The sequence below is a fragment of the Leucoraja erinacea genome, chromosome 23 (genome assembly GCF_028641065.1).
Source record: "Leucoraja erinacea ecotype New England chromosome 23, Leri_hhj_1, whole genome shotgun sequence".
In the NCBI taxonomy this organism is placed as follows: domain Eukaryota; kingdom Metazoa; phylum Chordata; class Chondrichthyes; order Rajiformes; family Rajidae; genus Leucoraja; species Leucoraja erinaceus.
In genome coordinates, this window is record NC_073399.1 from 5,009,486 (window position 1) to 5,029,890 (window position 20,405).

Here is a 20,405-nt window from a genome sequence, read left to right on the forward strand (position 1 = left end):
CTCCCACACCCACCCCCCACTCAGTTGCTCCACTCCCTCGCCGGGTATCCCCAAGGCCAGTGATCAGTGATCACTCGGCCTCCCCACTTTCAAATACCCTCTGTGACCCCTGGTTCAGACAGAGAGCATTGCCTGATGTGAGCAGGGAACTGAGGCCAGTTGTTCATGATGTCTGGATCCCAATGCTCAGCGCTTCGTGTTTCGGAGTTTGCTAATGTTATTGTTTTGTAATTAGCCTGATTTGTAATTAGTTGACAAAACCTTAATTTATTAATCCAGAATATCCAGGGGGATGGGATAAGTGTAATATTAAAATGACATGCAAGGTGTCAGGCTGTCTGTCACAACATACAGCCCCGATAACCCATTATTTCCTTCAGTTAAATATTGGGAAGGTAGCACTATTGTCATTTGCCACTCAATTATTATGTTTGTTTACCCCACTGACTATTTCTAGTGAGGGAAACTATTTCCCCCCCCCCCCCCCCCCCAAAAAAAAATAATTGGACAGGTTGAATAGAAATGTCCCCAATCTCGTTGTTTTATTAATTGAACATGTAGCTGAACATCGTCAAGGAGTGTAATCAGATGGAAACTGATTTAGATGAGATGTTCAATAGCTTGTTCAAAGAAGGGGGTTATTTTAAAGGAGTGACAGAGATACTTGCAAGGGAATGTGTGAGGAGGTTATTTTTTGTCTTTACTTTTAGCTTGAACCATGACATCCGAAGATTTAAAGTTTAATATAGTAATTGTGTTGATACTGACTCTAACCAACTATGTAATGAATATCATCCATTCCCGAGATTTTATTTTTCAGATGCCATTTAAACTCAACTTGGATTTCAATCACTTTAATGTAAAAGTAATTAGGAATGGGGAGCATTGGAACAAAAATTTGCCCTTGGTACATATTAACTGTAATATAATAATGTATGCATGTTGATAGGTGCAATCAAAACAAAGGTCCTTTTATCATTGTTGTGTTATGAATACCACAGAAAATATTATGTACTCTCAAGATCACATTTAATAGAATAATACAGCTTAAATATATAGTTATTGGACTTTGCATTTCAGAAAAGTCTCAGCTGAGAGGAAGACAGCAAAATACTGAAAATATTGGGGGTGAAAATGACTTCAGGACTGTTTGTTAGGAAAATGAAGTAAATGGCAACAGAATACCTATACAGCTGAGTGAGTATAATTTTATGGATGAGAAATTGTGTTCAACCAATTGATGACTTCTTTGACAAAGTAACTAGCATGTTAGATAACAAGGAAGCCAATGGATGTAACAAATTTTGTTATACAAATTTTGTTATACAAAATTTGGTCTGTGAAGTGCCCCATAAAAGATTACCGAATTAGATAAGCACCTGTGGACTTGAACGTAATAGGTCCAGGGGGTCAGATATGGGGCTCTATCTGTGGTCCAGATATATTGTCATTGCAGAGGGGCTAGGAGCAAGGCCAAGTGTGCATCCAGTGTCAAGGTCTGGAATAGTACTAGGTGTGCAGTCAAAGCTGGGACAATGGGAGTGTTCAGCACTCGGAATCTAAGCAGGTAAGCAACTATGATAAGGGTAGAATAGGCGGCCAGGTGTAAGGCTGGACTCGAGGTCAGGAATAAGCGAAGGAATGCAACTGGAGTCGGGGTCAGGAGTAGTACCAGGTGTGCAGGTTGGTCAACATGGGCCAAGTGTTTAATTATAATCTGATTTCCATACATGAATATACTAAGATCATTCATGTGCTGCACTTGTTGATCAGAGCCTGGCTCTACTGTGGAATGTAATTAGGAATTTAATTTATCCTAACCTCCTAGCTAATCCAATTTAAAGCATAAATATTGCATTCAAGTGTAAGGTAAAAGACTCGCTACAGTATGTTCATAATGTTCAAACTTCTATACTCAAGTCCCCGATTGAAGGCCAGTGTACCAAAAGCCTTTCTCAGCAACATATCTACCTGTGATATCATTTTCAGTGAACTATGTAGTCCTGGAACCCTCTGCTTTACAACGCTCCCCATGGTCCTACCATTCCCTTTGAAGGTCCTGCCCTTGTCTGACTTTCCGTCTCATGAATTAACCTCCTTGTTCCATTCCTCAGCCCACGTGCTGCTGATTAAGCACCCACTGTATTTCTTGATAACCATCTTCACTGCCTATGATGCCGCCTATTTAAAGGCATCTGCCAACCTACGAATCACATCTTGTACATCCTCATCCAAATTGTTGATGTAGTTGACAAAAAGCAATTGGGCTGGCTCCGACCCCTGAGGCATACCACTGGTCTTGGGTATCCCATCTGAAAAGCAATCTTCCACCACCACCCTCAACTTCCTCCCAAAGAGCAAATTCAAATAGCTCTCCCTGGATTCCATGAGATCGAGCCTTCCAGAGCAACCAACCACATGGAGCCATATCAAAGGCCATGTTGAAGTCCATATAGACTATGTTTACAACCCATCCCTCATCAACCAATGAGGAAAAGGGGAGATGCAACGAGACCTGGGTGTCATGGTACACCAGTCATTGAAAGTAGGCATGCAGGTGCAGCAGGCAGTGAAGAAAGAGAATGGTATGTTAGCATTCATAGCAAAAGGATTTGAGTATAGGAGCAGGGAGGTTCTACTGCAGTTGTACAGGGTCATGGTGAGACCACCCTGGAGTATTGCGTACATGTCTCCTAATCTGAGGAAAGACATTCTTGCCATAGAGGGAGTACAGAGAAGGTTCACCAGACTGATTCCTGGGAGGGCAGGATTTCATATGAAGAAAGACTGCATAGACTCTATGTTGTACACGCTAAGAATTTTTGTTACTTCTTCTTATAGAAACTTACAAAATTCTTAAGGGGTTGGACAGGCTAGATGCAGGAGATGTTTCCCGATGTTGGGGAATAAAACTAGTGGTCACAGTTTAAGGATAAGAGGGAAGTCTTTTAGGATCGAGATGAGAAAATCATTTTTTTACACAGAGAGTGGTGAATCTGTGGAATTCTCTGCCACAGAAGGTAATTGAGGCCAGTTCATTGGCTATATTTAAGAGGGAGTTAGATGTGGCCCTTGTGGCTAAAGGGATCAGGGGGTATGGAGAGAAGGCAGGTATGGGATACTGAGTTGGATGATCAGCCATGATCATATTGAATGGCGGTGCAGGCTCGAAGGCCGAATGGCCTACTCCTGCACCTAATTTCTATGTTTCTATGTAACATTTTTGTTACTTCTTCAAGGAACTTACTCAAATTTGTGAGGCACAATTTCTCATGCATAAAACACATTGACTATCTTCAATCAACTAGGACTTTCCAAATGCAAGTATCTTGTTTCCCTCCAAATCATCTCCAGTAATTTACCTAAGTAACGTTGGGTTTACTGGTCCATCTTTCCCAGGATTTTAATTTGCAAGATTTCACAAGAAGCCAACTCTTCATCAGTTAACAACAGGTCTTTCACTGCTATGGTAACCTTAATGGCCATTTGAATTCAGCTTTTCCTTTTGAAGCATTCTCTACTTGACTATGTCATGCTTAAAATATTTAGATCCTGAATCCTCATGTCTATTTCCCTGAAATAAATCTGCCAAAACCTCGAATTAATGTCTTTCACCATTGACAAGTATTAATAACAAAGGAGGCACAAATAGTATGATGATCAGAACATTTCATTGCATGTTAGCAGAAGAGGCAGAAACTTCATTTGTTGCTTTCTCAGCCCTGAACAATTGAGTGTGATGTCGAGACCCTAAGTCACATCATTACTCAGCCATCCATTTGAACAGCAGGAAATGCTGGAAACACTCAACAGTTCAGGCACACCTTGTGGAATGAGAAACAGAGGATGGGGTATCATCAGAAAGATCACAGAAGTGATTCACCAGGATGTTTTGTGTAATGTAGGACTTTCTTCACAATAAGAAATTAATATTCTGTCGTCTCCTCACTGGCAAATAGATTGTGATCAGCTGAAGTCATTTTACCGAAGAACCTTAAAATTGGCAGACACTGGTCTGGACTGGAGTTAGACCCTGTCTATGCCACTGTGCCAGCCAATCTCACATCTGGAGAGTTCTTTGAGCCAAAACTAACTTTGCTTGGTTCTCCGGGAATCCACTTCGATTTAAAAATAATTGCGGTTAAAGGTGAAAGTCAGAATGAAAAATTGATTTGCAGAAATGACGACAGTGCCTGCGACAATATTCCCTGTGCTTTGCATTTAGCTGTGCAGCAGTTTTATTTAGCATTGATCTGCACTTGCTTTGTGGCACACCACAAAAAGAGATGTGTGATGCAAGTGAGGCAAGTGTCAACATGTGCATTGTAGTAGGGTTTCACGGCTCAAATTTAACTGGAATTAATTCCCGTATCAGTACGTGTATTATTTGCTTTAATTTGGTTATGGATGCTGTAATCAATCTCCCTTTATTTTGTAGACGGTTTATTTTCACTGAATTATCCGGAACATTGAATGTTGCAAGTAAGGTTAGGGTTGACCTAACACTGGTCACATGCTCTCTTTTGTTCTTCGCAAAACTAATTATGATAGTTATAATTGTAATCATTATAATAGTCAATGCTCAATAACTGTAAGTGCACGATGGCACATTTTGGCTAAATAATAAAATGGAACTTTATATTTAAAAAAAGATTTTTGTATCATAAAACTCCACTCTGATTTGGTTGTAATTTTCACATTAACTGGGACTGGAGGACTTAAGTTTTAAGGAGAGACTGGACAGGCTGTTTTATTTTTCTCCAGTGCATCGGAGGCTGAGAGATGACCTTCTAGGAGTATATAAAATCATGAGGGGCATGAATAAAGTGAATGGACATAGCCTTTTTTCCTAGAATTAGGTTGTCTAAATGAGACGATGCAGGGTTGAGATTTAAAGGCAATCTGATAGGCAATCTTTTAATACAGTGAGTTGTGGGTATGTTGAATGAGCTGCTAGAGGATGTGGTAGAGGTGGCTGCAATTACAACATTTACAAGGCATTTGGACAGGTACACGGATACATAGAAACATTGAAACATAGATAGTAATTGTTGAGTGGGATGTGGGCTGAATGCTGGAAATTAGGACTAGCTCTGGGATGCAGCTTGGTTGGCTTGGATGAGCTGGGTCAAAGACCCTCCTCCCCATTCTTTGCAGCTCTTTGACTCTGACGTTAATGCAATATGATCCAACTGAGGCACAGATTTGGAGAGAGATTAACGTGGTCGATACTGAGAAATTGTTTCCTTTGGCTAGGTAATCTGAACTGGCAAGGATAGTTTCAGACGTTTATTTGAGATAATACATAATTCTTAATTATGATGTTGTAATGTTCACAATGCTCTCTTCTGGAGCGTGGCTGCAGCCATCTTGACATTTTGTGCTTCACTTGAGGTGATTCTATTTTTCCAAACTGAAGGATACAGGCCCACCTATGCTCAACCTTCTGAGACTGTCCTCTCATTCCAGGAGTCGAATGCAGTGAACCTTTATTGAACACATCTCCAAGGAAAGTATATCCATCCTTTGGTAAGGTGATCAGAACTTCATTGAGTATAGTAAAACTCCATGAACCTGGAATGCCAGGAACTTTGGAGGTGCTGCATGAGATGATTTTCAGGGCTCTCAGATGTTATTTTATTAATAGTTTGTTTTTACTTTATTTTTTAGATGTTAGGCAGTAACATTCCAGTGAACTCAATAAGTTTAATGGAAAAAAAAAAAGATAAAATGCTGGATTAACTCACCGAGTCAGGCAGCATCACTGGAGAGCATGGATAGATGACGTTTCATATCAGGACTTTTCTTTTGACTGATTGTGGTAGGGTAGGGGGTGGGGGGAGATGAAAGAGAGGTTGGACAGGACAAGGCCTGGAAAGTGATAGGTGGATATGGACGAGGGGGGAACCAGAAGAATCCTGGACCAAAATGTCACCTCTCCAGAGATGCTGCCTGATGCACTGAGTTCCTCCAGTACTTTGAGTCATTTTTTGTTAACCAGCTCCTGCAGTTTCTTGTTTCTATATTCCAAGTTTAGAGGAAGTGTGGGGAAACAACCAGGCAAAGGAGAATATTTGCTGCCTCATCTCAGAAATGGATGACTCCTTACTTTTAAACAGTGATCCCTGGATCTGGTTTCTCCCACACAATGAAACACCCTCTGCAAACCTACGTTATCAAGATTCATCAAGGTTTCAATCACTTCATCTAATCTTTTAATCCCAGCAGGTTCGGGTCTGGGCTGTCCAACCTTTTCCCATAAGGCAACCTACCCACTCCACCTATCAGTCGAGTAAACCTTCTCCAAATTGCCTCAACTTGAAACAGCACAGATCCATGTCCTCCAGAGCTGCTGCATGACCCACTGAGTTGCTCCAGAACTTTGTGTCCTATCCAATAAATCAGCATCCTTCCTTAAAGAAAGAGATTAATACTGTACACAATGCTCCAGATAGGATCTCATCGATGCCCTATATAAATGGAAAATGGTCTTCCTCCTTTTACATTCAATTTACTGAAAAATAAATTATAACATCCTATTAACTTTTCTATTACTTGCTTTGCTTATACTCCATCAGTCTTTCATCAGTCAATTGTTTGTGTCCACTAGAGTGCCAACCTGTGAGGCACTCTTAAGACAGCTGATGTTTAGTTTTATGTGTCGCCTAGACAAATCAGAGAACCACATAATTGAAGCCTTAGTCAGCCCTCTGAAAAGCTGCTATTGATTCACTTCCAGGCTAAGATGGCATTGGTGCAATAGCTTATATATATTTTAGGCTAGTATGCAATTTCTTAATGTATCTTTGTAATTCTTTGTACTGTTTGATGTGTATATGGACCTGTGTCTGAATTAAAGCTTTAATAATAATAATAATTTCTCTGGAGCCTCATGTTCATTTTATACCTTACCTTTCAATGTATCTTTGTGTCATCATCAAATTTAACTGTCGCACCTTTCATGATCTTATCTTTATAATTTTTATATTTTATGAAAAGTTGAGGCTTCACTACCAAATCTTACAACCCATCACTCTTATTTTGCCTACCGTGAGAAAGACCCATTGATATCGACACTGTTGGCTAACCAACCATCCATCTATGGCACTATGTTTTGTGCTACAGCAAGAGCTTTATTTTCTGCAATAACCTCTGATGTGACGCCTGATCATTGCCTCTGGAAATGTAAGCCGAGTACATCTGCATGTTTGACATTTTCCACCACACATGTTACATCTTCAAAGGACTTTATGCTGATTTTTCCTGATTAATATTTCTAATTGCCCAGCTGTAATATCTTTAATAATTACTTCAAACATTTTCCCAATGGCAGATGTTAAATTAATTGGCCTGTAGTTCCCCACTTACTGCCTGCATCATTGTTTACTAGTTTTAATTTTAAAGGAACATTCCCTGAATCTGGGGAATTTTGGAAACTTAAAATCATCTCATCAAGTATCTCACCAGATTCTTAACAACTTAGTCCATGGGAAACCAGTAATTCCAATATTATTCTCAGTGTGGCGGTACCAGGTAGCTAGCCACGGGTAGCGAACCCTCGACTCAGGAGGGAAGAGTTGAGCGTCTCACAGTGGGAGGCATTTGGTCATGGGGTCTGACCCGGGGTATTTAAGGTCGGGTCATGGGGTTGGAGTTGGCAGCTGCACAGTGCAGTAATGAACACCGTTTTGTTCACTTAATTGTTTTCTCCTCATTCTTGGCTGGACTCCTGGAGTCCCCGCTACACCAGGACCAATACCCTGGTAATTGATTTTTCCAGAGTCTGTCCATTATTTCCAATTGCAGGGCAGCATGGTGGTGTAGCGGTAGAATTGCTGCCTTACAGCACCAGGGACTCGGGTTCGATCCCGACTATGGGTGCTGTCTGCACGTAGTTTGTATGTCCTCCCCGTGACCATGTGGGTTTTCTCTGAGATCTTCGGTTTCCTCCCACACTCCAAAGACGTGCAGATTTGTAGGTTAATTGGCTTGGCGTAAATGTAAATTGTCCCTAGTGTGTTGATAATGCTAGTGTGTGGGGATTGCAGGTCGGCATGGACTCAGTGGGCCAAATGGCCTGTTTCCGTACTGAATCTCTAAACTAGACATACAGCTATCCCTGTAATGCTACTTGCATACTTTAGGGTGAAGGCTGATGCAAAATATCTCTTTAATACATTTGTCGTCTCAATCTCCCATTATTGATCGCACGGTGTGAAATTGTAAACTACTTTCTAAATATCTCTTGAAACCTTTGCAACAATTTTGTTCCATTTCTGGTTAGTTTTATCTCATGTTCTAATTTTTCCTTCATTACTATTTTGTCGGCCATTCATTGTGTGTTTTCATATGCTGTCCAATCTTCTGATCTGCCATATGTTTTTTGTTTAAGTTTCATATGGCCATTATTCTTTGGGTTGATCATGGAATCCTCCTTGCCTGACCAAGTTGTAAACACTGTCTTAGTGCCTTGATACACTGAAGCATGTGTCATGCATTGAGTTACCGACAGTCACATTTTTGAGTAACAGACTCTTAACGCGTGTCAAAAGTGATAATTCTGGAAATCAGCTGTGCATTATTGCCTCTGACTGTGTTCTGCCCTTAACCCTACTATAAATTTCTAGTCTGAATTAGAAATTTTGTTTGTATATTTGTTTTTGCACTGATGTGAAATATGACCAAAGTGAAAACCAGCTGTGCATCGATACTTGTATTTATCACCACTCACATTACCTCAAAGGAGAAATCCTGGCTTAGATTTTCAATGACCTCTGCCTTTAAAGAGCAACATGGTCGAATATAAACTCCATTGAATCATATTACATAAATTCTAAGTGTAATACATGCAGTATTGCCAGGATGTTCTAAATTGTGTAATTTATGTAAAATATGTAAAATAAATGCCCAAACCCTGAGAAATCTAGTCTCTCAAATGCAATTTGACAGGAATGTACAACTGACTGTCAAATGCAGGTAATCCATTCAATCCCTACTGATAGATATGCCGCAAGGCAATGGTAGAAGGTGTGAAGAACCTGTTGAAAAATTGCTTTATAATATTTATGCTTACTTTACCACAGTATAGTGGTCATGGAAATGTAACTCCAACTATTGTTTTAAGTGACCATATAAGCTGATATTTAGACAGGTATGTGGATGGGAAAGGTTTTGAGGGATAAGGGTCAAGTGCAGGCAAATGGGACTAGCTTGGACAGGCACTTAGCCAGCATGGATGAGTTGGGCAAAAAGGTTTGTTTTCATCACTATTAATGTGCCATAATATCAATGGGGCAGCATGGTGGCGTAACGGGAGAGCTACTGCCTTGGACCCGGGTTCGATCCTGACTAAGGGGGTTTGTCTGTACAGAATTTGTACCAAAGATCATATCTGGTATCTTTGGTTTGTACGTTCTCCCCGTGACCCACGTAGGTTTTCTTCAGTTTCCTCCCACACTCCAAAGGCGTACAGGCTTGTAGGTTAATTGGCTTGGTATAAATGTGAAATTATCCCTAGTGTGCAGTGTAGTGTTAGTGTGCGGGTATCGTTGGTCGGTGCGGACTTGGTCGGCCAAAGGGCCTGTTTCCGCGCTGCATGTTGAAACTAAACTAAACGGTCTGAAGAAATGTCACCCATCCCTTCTCTCCAGAGATGCTGCCTGTCCCGCTGAGTTTCTCCAGCTTTATGTGTATATATATATACATACATACACTGCTTCTCCCCAGTTTCAAAGTGTTCTGCCCTATCCACAAAATTCTTAGAATCTTCAGCAAATGTTCTTACTGAAAAATAACTCAACTTGTATTGATGATAGGTGAGATTGATCCTTTGCTCTGTGCCGGTCCTGAATGCAATACTTTTGAAAGAGTTATTTAATGTATCTGAATGAGGAAACATCTCATCTGTTCACCATATCAGCATGAGTTATTGCATAATTAACATTTAATTTTTTTTAATGTATACATTTCGGTGGATGCATTATGGCAATGATTCTTCCTTCTGGTAACTTGTGGGTGGGGGGGTTTAAACACAAGCTGATTTATGGGACTTGTTTGTAAAGTTAATAGAAATAGCCTCCACTTGAGAAATATTATCAATATTATCAATCAGATCAGGGTTGCAATGCTGAGGGCTCCCAGATGCTTTACATTACTGACACCATAAACACTTCCAGTCAGTTTCTTGCATCCCACCCACATCACAAGTATGCATAAGCAAAGCAAATAAATGGTTCAAATTTAATGTAAGCAAATTATTGAGCAATTGTGTCCCAATGCGATGCTTTCACTAAGCATGGTGCATCTATAGAAGTTGGTAAGAGTCAACTGAGACATGCTTCATTTCCTTTAGTCTTCAGAGGAGGTAGAGGAGTTCAGAAGCAGTTGGACAGGTTCATGGATAGGACAGGTTTTGAGGGTTATGGACCAAGCGCAGGCAAGTGGGACTAGGGTAGCTGGGACATTATTGGCGAGTTGGGCCGAAGGGCCTGTTTCTACACTGTATTAATCAATGATTCTGTGACTCTAAGTCGAGGCATTGATGAGATTGGACCAGGACACGCTAGAAGTCATACTAGATTGTTTATCACTTGGTTCTGGGATGATAGTGGTTTTGTTGAAGCAGGTGGGAGGTTGTTCACCAATACCCCTGCCAGTGGTCCACTCAGTTCCTGAGGATATGGCCGGTACTCCATCAGGGACAGTTGAAAAATGTTCTGCAATGATAATCACAGAACAGATGCCACTGAGGGAGACGGGCCAGGTTACATCAATCCATTGCCCTTCTGTCCAAAATGAGCATTGAATGCATTGAGCTAGTGTGAACACAATATTTGTAAACTTTACCAGTATCTCATGTATGTGTTGAAGCATTGATAGAGAATCTCTAGATCCTCTATAGCTTGTGACCAGATTCTGTCCCGAGGACACAAAGTGCTGGTGTGACTCAGCCAGCATTTCTGGAGAACATAGATAGGTGACGTTTTGGTTCGAAGCTTCTTCAAACTGATAGTGTGTGTGTGTGTGTGTGTGTGTGTGTGTGTCTCTCTCTGCCTCTGTCTGCCTCTGCCTCTGCCTCTGCCTCTGCCTCTGCCTCTGCCTCTGCCTCTGCCTCTGCCTCTGCCTCTGCCTCTGCCTCTGCCTCTGCCTCTGCCTCTGCCTCTGTCTCTGCCTCTGTCTCTGTCTCTGTCTCTCTGTCTCTGTCTCTGTCTCTGTCTCTGTCTCTGTCTCTAATGAGATTTATTCATAACAGTTGGACATGCCCGGCAATACATTTCAATAAAACTGAGAGCATTCCAACTGATGATAACATGTAGTCAAACTAGGGCGTTTAACTTAACCACTCAGATTTTGCCATGAATTGGGTTACCATATGGCAGAAGATGTCTACAGCAGCTAACAAATCTATCCTGCTCTCCCAAACATTCCTCTCTATGAGCAAGGCTGTATATAACTAGACGGTTCATGTACATAATTCCAGGGCATTTCACATTCAGCAGTTATGGGGCTTTTCTGATCAATTTATTTTTGGACCCTTTTTTTGCTTCTCAGGAAGCACACCAACAATCACAAATCTATGCTTCTATAGATCAGATTAGTGATGCACACAATCCAGGTGATGGGTTATAGACTGAGCCTGAGGAAGCCTGGAATTGTAAAGGCCAATATGCAGCACGACAAACATGCATTCTGGAAGGATCTCTCTCCTGGAGAATCTTGCTGAACACAAAATACACAGATCTTAAACTGTTTAATCGCAATAGAAACAGCAGGCGATTACATTTAGTTTCAATTGTTACAATTACAGTACTTGCACAAAGGAGCTGCATTCCTTGAATGGTCTGTATTGTGATGTTCCGTAACATGAACTAATGTGACAAGAATTGGAAAAATGTTTTGTTTCTTTCACATTTTGTGTTTAGCTTTCTCACACACACATTCCAAATGAGCATTTTTTTTAAAATTCTTTGGTAATAACTTTTGGTTATAATTTGTGACTTCTGCAAAGACAAATTTCCATTACTCGAACACAAAATGCAGTGGTACCTTGTATAGTTTAATTATCCGTTTTGGGTGAAGACAAGTAACTTAATAGGATTACATATTTACAATGGGAGCATATCTCAACTGACTAGACTTCTTTGACTATTTAAGCATCTCTGTGGATGTTTGATGACTTTTGAGCAAATACCCCCGGCACTCGAAATGTAGTTATTTTATCATATTAATATGCAATATCTCTCTGGACATACAAATGCCACAAATATTGATTGGCAGGAATATGTCAATGCTTTAAGTAACAGAATGGCCACTTAATCCGTTCTTGAACCCGTCTAGGGGATTTCATTGTGCGCTGATTCACATATGTCCATGCATAATTTACAATAGTGTAAAATCAGACTGAAACCAGCTGTTTGTTGGGTATAGGACAATGTCCTTGAGGTATCGATGGAGGTTACATTGTGAATAGTTTTGTTTTGAGGACTGCTTCTCATTTGTATTAATAGCTGCTCTCTACATAATCCCAGAATAAAAGTATAATATTCAATCCATAACAAAATTAAATCCTGGAAAGTCACAAAATAGAAATGCATAAGGTATTCTTGTCAAAAAGCATAATTCTAGGGTTAAGTGAAGAGAAATAACTACAGTTCTTGCTGGGGTGAAGGTGGGGGGGGGGGGGTGGTCGATAGAGTGACCCATTTGTCTAAATTTGCTGAATGTAAACGCTGAAAAGACTGGACGGCAATATTTGTTGTGAGTAGGATGCAGTGTATGTTCAGGCCAAATGAATGGCAAGGACGTGGCAGACAGAACATAATGTGGAAAACCCCAGGTCATCCACATAGGTAGAAGGAAAACGAGTTGTATTATTTTCTAAGTAATGAAATATTGAAAGATGTCTGTTCAGATAGACCTGGGATGACCTTGCACCAGAGTCACTGAAAGCTAACATGAAGATGCATCAAAAAATTAGGAAGCATTTGGTGTTTTGGTATATTTTATCGGAAATTTGAATACAAATGTTTTGATGTCTAGATACAATTAGGTGAAGGAGCAACTGGAATATTGTGTACAAGTTAACATCTTTCTACCCAAGGAGAGACATTGTTATTATAGAGGTTGTGCAAAGTCTGGTGAAAAGCTATGAAGTTTTTCACTGCGATGGGGGATTGTCGAAAGTGGAGAGATTAATCGCACTGGATCTATTCTGCCTAGAACGTACAAGAATGGAATATATACTCATTGAAAAGTACAAAGTTCTTGCAGCACTTAAGGTTGATGCAGAAATCATGTAACAAAGCTTCCTTCGATTTATAATCTAGCCCGTATTTATAAAAGAGAGATATCGCATATTAATATGATAAAATAACTACATTTCGAGTGCCAGGGGTATTTGAATTAGCTTGTAAATGATATATTGTGGAAGAATCCTGCATTTCAGTAATCTATGTAATGGATCACTTTCTATCAAAATCCATTGTTCTTGGCATGTTCTATTTGAAAGGTAATCATCTTATCATGGTTCAAAAGGCTGGCACTAAATGTGCTGAAATTCAACTGCCAACCGCTTCCCGACCACGTAATCTATTAAATTCTCTTTCTAATTTCATATTTTATATCAAGTTCAGGATCTGTAATTTTAGATAACAGACCCATGTTGCAATGCCAATGGAAAGTTCTCAATAACTGACCATTTACTCTGAGTTATGAAGTCCTATGTTCCATTCCCACCCAACCTTCAAAACCAAATGGAATAAAATGGCTAACCTTAAAAATTAACTTGCATCATGACATTCGATACAAGCAGCGTGCCTGTCTTTAAGTGTCCTGTTTATTGCTGTATGCATGGTATATTTTCTTGGCAGGGTGCCCCAAGTTCATTCTTGCTATCTTGCACTATTATTAGCATACTTGTACCTCTGTTGGTAGTTTACTGTGACTCCAGGAGGTGCTGGTGGGTATTTTGGATCACATTCTAAAATTGGCAAAGCAAGCTACACATTTTGCAGGCCAGTAAACTTGGTGGAGAAGAAACTTGTGCCTCCTTCATGAACACTATGTGCACTCCTGCACCGGAGGTCAGTTGCGGTGACTGGTTTAGACTTGCGTTAAAAAAGGAGGATGCCACCAAGACAGGAGCGAAAAGAATGCAAACAGCTTTTTTATTTACGCTAAAAACTGCATGTTTGGATTTATGCATTTGATTTGAAATGTTGACCTTTCCTTTTACCTTGAACTACGTTGAATGCTGTGATGGTTATCAGCAGGACTGTTGCTGAATGGACAATTGAGGCATCATGAGGTATAAATGGAGTCAATGGAAGGGAGGTTGGTTTGTGTTATTTTCTGGGCTGCGTCCACAATTTGCTGCAATATCTTGCGACGTAGTTAGTTATCTCCTGAATACAGACCATCAGAGACCTCCATTAGGCAGCATTGGGTGCAGATGTCAAGCTTTTCTAAATATTTCCTTCAACCTCGGAAGATCACGACTCGCTCAGTTTATAGTTATTTCAACAGCTACTCACAATGTGGTTTCTATCCAGTTACATGGCTGATTTAGTGGCAGCAACAAGAGGCAGATTTCCTTGAAGGTGCCCTTACTCAAGCTTTTTCACTGAAGTTTAGATCAACAAATTCCTTGCTGGGAGTGTAGGCGGATGTGGACTCACTGAGCAGTCCCCTTTTCTACCCTCATCTTCACAGTTCAAGGACTCCATCCTTTTCTATTAGGCAGAAATTGCCACTAGTGTGTTCACGTCTGAGGGAAAAGTAATTTTTGCAGATGCCATGATGTCAACTTTGGTCTTGGTGTTACACTTTCTGCAGTCTTCAAACTCAGAGAATGTCTGTAGGAGTTCGAGGACGTCTCGTAGCGGCTCGTAATGCTAACGGTAGGTACTCGGGACATCCGGTAAACTCATGACGTTTTTCATCCATGTAAAAAATGTCCACGAGTAAAAAAAATACTTGCGATGAAAAAATCGGTACTTTTTACTCGTACGAGCCGCTACCCGAACTCCTACGGACCCGCTACGGACATTCTCCGAGTCCGAATCGGGGGAAAACTCAGGAGAACTAGTGAATTACCTTGTACAGTGGGACTGGGGCTTAACCCTTCCTCGACCTGAGTCCTTTGGTTTTGTTCAGCAGCATGGCACAATAAAAATCAAATACCTCACTTTATAAAGCAAACTGAGGTGCTGATTTGTGGCATCATTACGAAGTGGAGAATGTAGAACCGTGCTTTCTCTTCCAACGGTCATGAACATTACAGCTACTTTTTTTTACCACCAACTTGAGTGAAATCTGAAGGAAAAACTTCAGAAATGAATAAAACAAATTTATGTTCAAATTTTGAGAACATTTTGTTGCATTTTATTTCTAAGATGTCTGTGTTGAAGCAGGTTGATGGAAATATAAATGGATACTTTTGATTTAAAAAAAAACAAAAACAATTTTAGAATGTTAGAATTGATTTTGTGCTTCAAATGTTTTGCAGTTTCATGGGCAAAGATCCGTCTTGCAGAAGCTTTGGTTCAAAACCCGTCTTTAAAGTCCAATGCTGGTAAGATGAATGATTGCAGGTTATAACCATCTCATGGAACTGCATGCATTTATTACATACAGGCAGAAACTAAACAATTGTGTGGTTTACTTCACTGTTCCGAATGTAGTTGACGGTGCCACACTTGTAGCAGTTAACGTTATGATCAGAGTTGGCAAATTAATGCCATTTTCGTGCATCAGTGAACCATTGCCAATGAAATCAGAGCTGCAGGGCACAAAGTGTGGGAACAAACTCTATTGTACACATTTTATTTTATTTGTGACACAAAATAGCTGTGCATGATTAACTATATTTTCCAGACTGTTATATTAGGATGTGGATACCTCAATGTCTGAAAATGTGAACTTCATTTTGTTGATTTTGATGTAATCTCTCAGTTCCGTGCAGTGGCTGAACAGAATCCTGATGTGTTGTTCACATAATCACTATTATATCTTTTTCCCACCTTACTTCATCAGAAGATTTATGGGTGTCCATTAGAACTATTATAGACGATGACACACTGCAGCGATAGTCCAATTGGCCCATTGTGTGTGTGTGTCAACTTGTATGGGCCGTGATCGGCCTCGTGCCACCATCTTGTTTTCGTGTATGCCTATAATTTTTCCCTTTCAGATATTTCCAATTCGATATGTAATCTGCATCCAGCAACCTACCAAGCAGCATGTTTGAATTCTTCATCACTCCCCATCTGCAGTCAGTCACCATTACATATGTGCCCTCTTAATTATTGATCCTTCACCCTTTGGAAACATTTTCACACTTGTTTAAACCCTTCTAAATCTTCACACTGCCTTATTTCAGCTTTACCTTCTTAGCTCAACAGTTGCAGTTTCTCAGGTTGAGGTGTTAAATGGTAATCCCTTTTCGTAGACTCATTCTCTTTCATACCCCAAAGTTCAATGTGCAGAATTGGACTTGATACTCCTGCTGAGGCTAAATGCTAACTGCTAGCATTTTCCTGTGTGCCTCTGTGTTTGACGTTTTGGGCACACATGTTTTAATAACTGTGTTACTAATTTCCGTTATACATATGCATGTTAAAATCTCTAACCTTGCCCTTCATGGCAAATTAAGATTTATTGAGTCCTTGGGCCACAGAGTTGCATGTAGTTCTGGCCATACAGAAAGAGGCCAATTGGCCCATAAAATTTATGCTGGCTCCCAGTATTCCCGTCAGTCTTATTCTAACATTAATTTTTCCTCTTTCAATTAAATTTCCTTCCAATTCCTCCCTGCCCCCTACGCTGAAAGCAAATTACAGCACATGGTTGGGATTTGCAAAGAAACTGGAGCAACCATGGGAAATTGATACAGTCACAACAGGATTGAGGCTGGATGGAAGCCAGATAACTGGAGCTGCAAGGCTATAGTGATAACTGCTGCACTGACGGATTTAATATTTCCCCAGTACATTACTGTAGGTGGGGCCACAACGAGTTCCACTGTACAACGGAAGATCTCGGGTGCAGTGCAGGCTCAAAGGGTCAAACTGTCCCCTGTAATTGTTAACATTGTGTGAAATGATGCAAGAGAGGGGAAAACAATACAGGTGTTGTAATTTATCCATTCGAGAAGCCTGTCCGTCCTTTGAAAGCTTTGCAGACCTCAGTGTGTTATTATTCACTTAGATTCAAAAGGCAATGCTCTGGGGCATTGAGAAAAATATATATTGGGAAGCAAACTTATCCTTTTGAAAGATACAGCTTTTCACACCTTCCTTTCAGAGGGAAGGCGCTTTTCACTTGCCGAAGCTGGGCAGCTGTACGCATTTCCTCTGTGTCTATGTTCAATGAATATTGTACTTCTGTGGATAATTTGTGCATCCTATGCAGGCATTCGGCAGTCTAGCCATTGAGTGTATACTGTTATGATCTTGCCACCACCTCATTGCCCATTGCTCGCAGTATATTGCAGTTGGTGGAATCTGCTGAAGGCTGGCCTGATCTCAGTTAATGCAGTATCAACAAATAAAAATGTATTTTTCACAAGCTTGGAACACCACAGGCCATCTCACGATATTTTGAAATTAGATCTTGTTCGAATGCAGATAAAATATTGCAGACAATTTATATTCGGCAAGGTCCCAGAAGCAGCAGTGACAATGAGACCATCAAAGTTTGTAGTTGTTAGTTTGGGAAATAGATTAACAAAGGCAAAGACGAAATGAGTAGCAACACACAATTAATACATCGATTAAGTTACTTCTAAAAGCAAAGACACCAAGTAATTTTAATTGATTTTGCAGACTATTTTTGTTGAACTTTACAATGCAGCTAGTGGCTCATTTTAATGCGTTGGATTTTTCTTGTGCAGAAAAAAAAAAGTTAATTTCCATTCACATGTCACTGTTGTGAGACTTTATACTTAAAATCAAATGACGTGATATTGTCTGAAGAAGGGTTTCAACCTGAAACATCACCCATTCCTTCTCTCCAGAGATGCTGCCTGTCCCATTGCGTTACTCCAGCTTTTGGTGTCTATAATTGGTTCAAATATGCTTTGTGGAAATTCGTGCTGTTTCAAATTTCTCCCCAACACCAGATTGCTACCTAATATGATTTTTTTAAACTGGAATTCTTTGTTTATCAATCTTGTTTTCGTATCCTACACTTTAAGTATACTTTTTATGTAAAATCAGACTTATAAGGAAAGGTGTAATTATTGTTTATTTTATACTTTGAGGTTCTTTCATGTGTGTGTTACCAGGAATTATGTAAATATAGTGCATACAAACATTTGAAACACTTGCTCTAAATATTTGGGCCAAAGTTACCGCTAAATACACGTCAGCTGTTGTGGGGAATTTCTAAATTTTTTAAACAATTTATATTTAGGGTGAAGAAAAATGATGCATATTGAGATGTAATAATTTATGTATAAAAATAATTTACTAACTGATCTATAGTGACCGCTTATTGTAAATGGGTTAAAGGCATAGGATAATCTCACTGTTGCCATTTTAGTAATTAACAAGTTTCTGAATGACTGTAATGTACATTTTGTTTTCAATTTAATGACATTGACCATTAATGTATAACTGGCAAGCACATTCCCTACTTTAACTTGGTAATGATGATTGATAGTTTCAAATGCAAAAATGGCTATTTTCTTTCTGACCTATGGATTTTTTTGGACCACTTACATGGATAAGGTAAGTTAATTTACTTCATATGACACTGTAAGCCATTGAGATGATTGTGTCCAAGCTTTCCCAGGTGAGTAATCTTTCAGTCTCATGTCCTCACATAGCTGCTTCCTATCTCATCAACCTATTCTCTCCAGCACATGTCCATCAATTCCCCTTTGAGACTTTAGCCACAGCAATGCCCAATTAACCTCCGAGCATGCCTTTGGAATATGGGATATTACAGAAGCACCCACTAGAAACCAGTGTGGTTACAGGGAGAAAGTACACACTCCACACAAACAACACAAACGTGAGGATCAAACCTCAAACAGGGCTGCTGGAACTGCGAGGAATGATGTTCATCTTATTTTTTGACATTTGCCAACTTTACAAAGCAATGTACTGCATTATTGAATTATTTGTCTCGAGTTAATATTCACGAATGGCAATTTGACAGCCAGTGAGCATAGAGGCGGGGCCATTTTCTGCTGCAGCAAGCTTTCGGCACTTACCGGGACTGTATGTTGCACTAAAGTGTTGGGAATTGGGCTCCAAGGATGAAAAGAAGCATATACCACAGTGGAACAAGCAATGTAGCCCTGGGGAAGGTGGCCAGACAATTTGGGGCAATGGAAATCCTTTAGTCAGAGGGTGGTGAATCTGTGGAGTTCATTGTCACAGAAGTCAAAGTCAATTACTTTCTAAGGCGGAGATAGATAGATTCCTCATTAGTATGGGTGTCGGGGGTTATGGGGAGTAGAAAGGAGAATGGGGATAGGTGGGAAAGATAGATCAGCCATGATTGAATGGTGTAGTGGACTTTCAGAGGGAAGGCACTTTTCACTTTCCAAAGCTGGGCAGCTGTAGACATTTCCTCTGTGTCCACGTTCAATGAATTTTGTACTTTTGTGGATAATTTGTGCATCCTATGCAGGCATTTGGCAGTCTAGTCATTGAGTGTATACTGTTATGATCTGGCCACCTCATTGTATATTGCAGTTGCTGAATAAGTTGGTGGAATCTGCTGAAGGCTGGCATGATCCCAGTTAATGCAACATCAACAAATAAAAATGTATTTTTCACAAGCTTGGAACACCACATAGATGTTGTTCGAATGCAGATAAAATATTGCAGACAATTAATATTCGGCAAGGTCCCAGAAGCATCAGGGACAATGAGACCATCAAACTTTGTAGGTGTTAGTTTGGAAATAGATTAACAAAGGCCAAGACTTGCAATGACGAAATGAGTAGCAACACACAATTTATACATTGATTAAGTTAATTCTAAAAGCAAAGACACCAATTAATTTTAATTGATTTTGCGGATTATTTTTGTTGAACCTTTGAAAAAATGCCGCCATTGATACATTTTGGCCCTGTGGAGGTGGGAACTGCAGATGCAAGTTTACTGCAAAGATAAATTCAAAATGCTGGAGTAAGTCAGCGGGACAGGCAGCATCTCAAGATAGACGGAATGGCTGAAGTCTGAAGAAGGGTCTCAACCCAAAACGTCACCATTCCTTCTATCCAGAGATGCTGCCTGCCCCGCTGAGTTACTCCAGCATTTTGTGTATACCTTGTGCTCCAAAGCTGCTGCCTAATCTGCTGTTACTCCAGCACTTTGTGTGGGTTTTTTTTGTAATCTGCTAATACAAATCGATGACTTCACTGTTAGATATAAAATTATTCCTGAACTGTG

At 40.1% G+C, this 20,405-nt stretch overlaps 1 protein-coding gene across 2 annotated transcripts in view; it reads left to right on the forward strand.

Annotated features, from left to right (window-relative positions):
- Nucleotides 1-20,405, forward strand: part of myocd (myocardin) — a 438,360-nt gene that overhangs the window by 39,310 nt on the left and 378,645 nt on the right. For both annotated transcript variants that reach the window (XM_055653695.1, XM_055653690.1), the window contains exon 2: nucleotides 15,506-15,571. The gene's annotated coding sequence lies outside the window, so the exon portion shown is untranslated. The remainder of the gene's footprint in view (nucleotides 1-15,505; nucleotides 15,572-20,405) is intronic.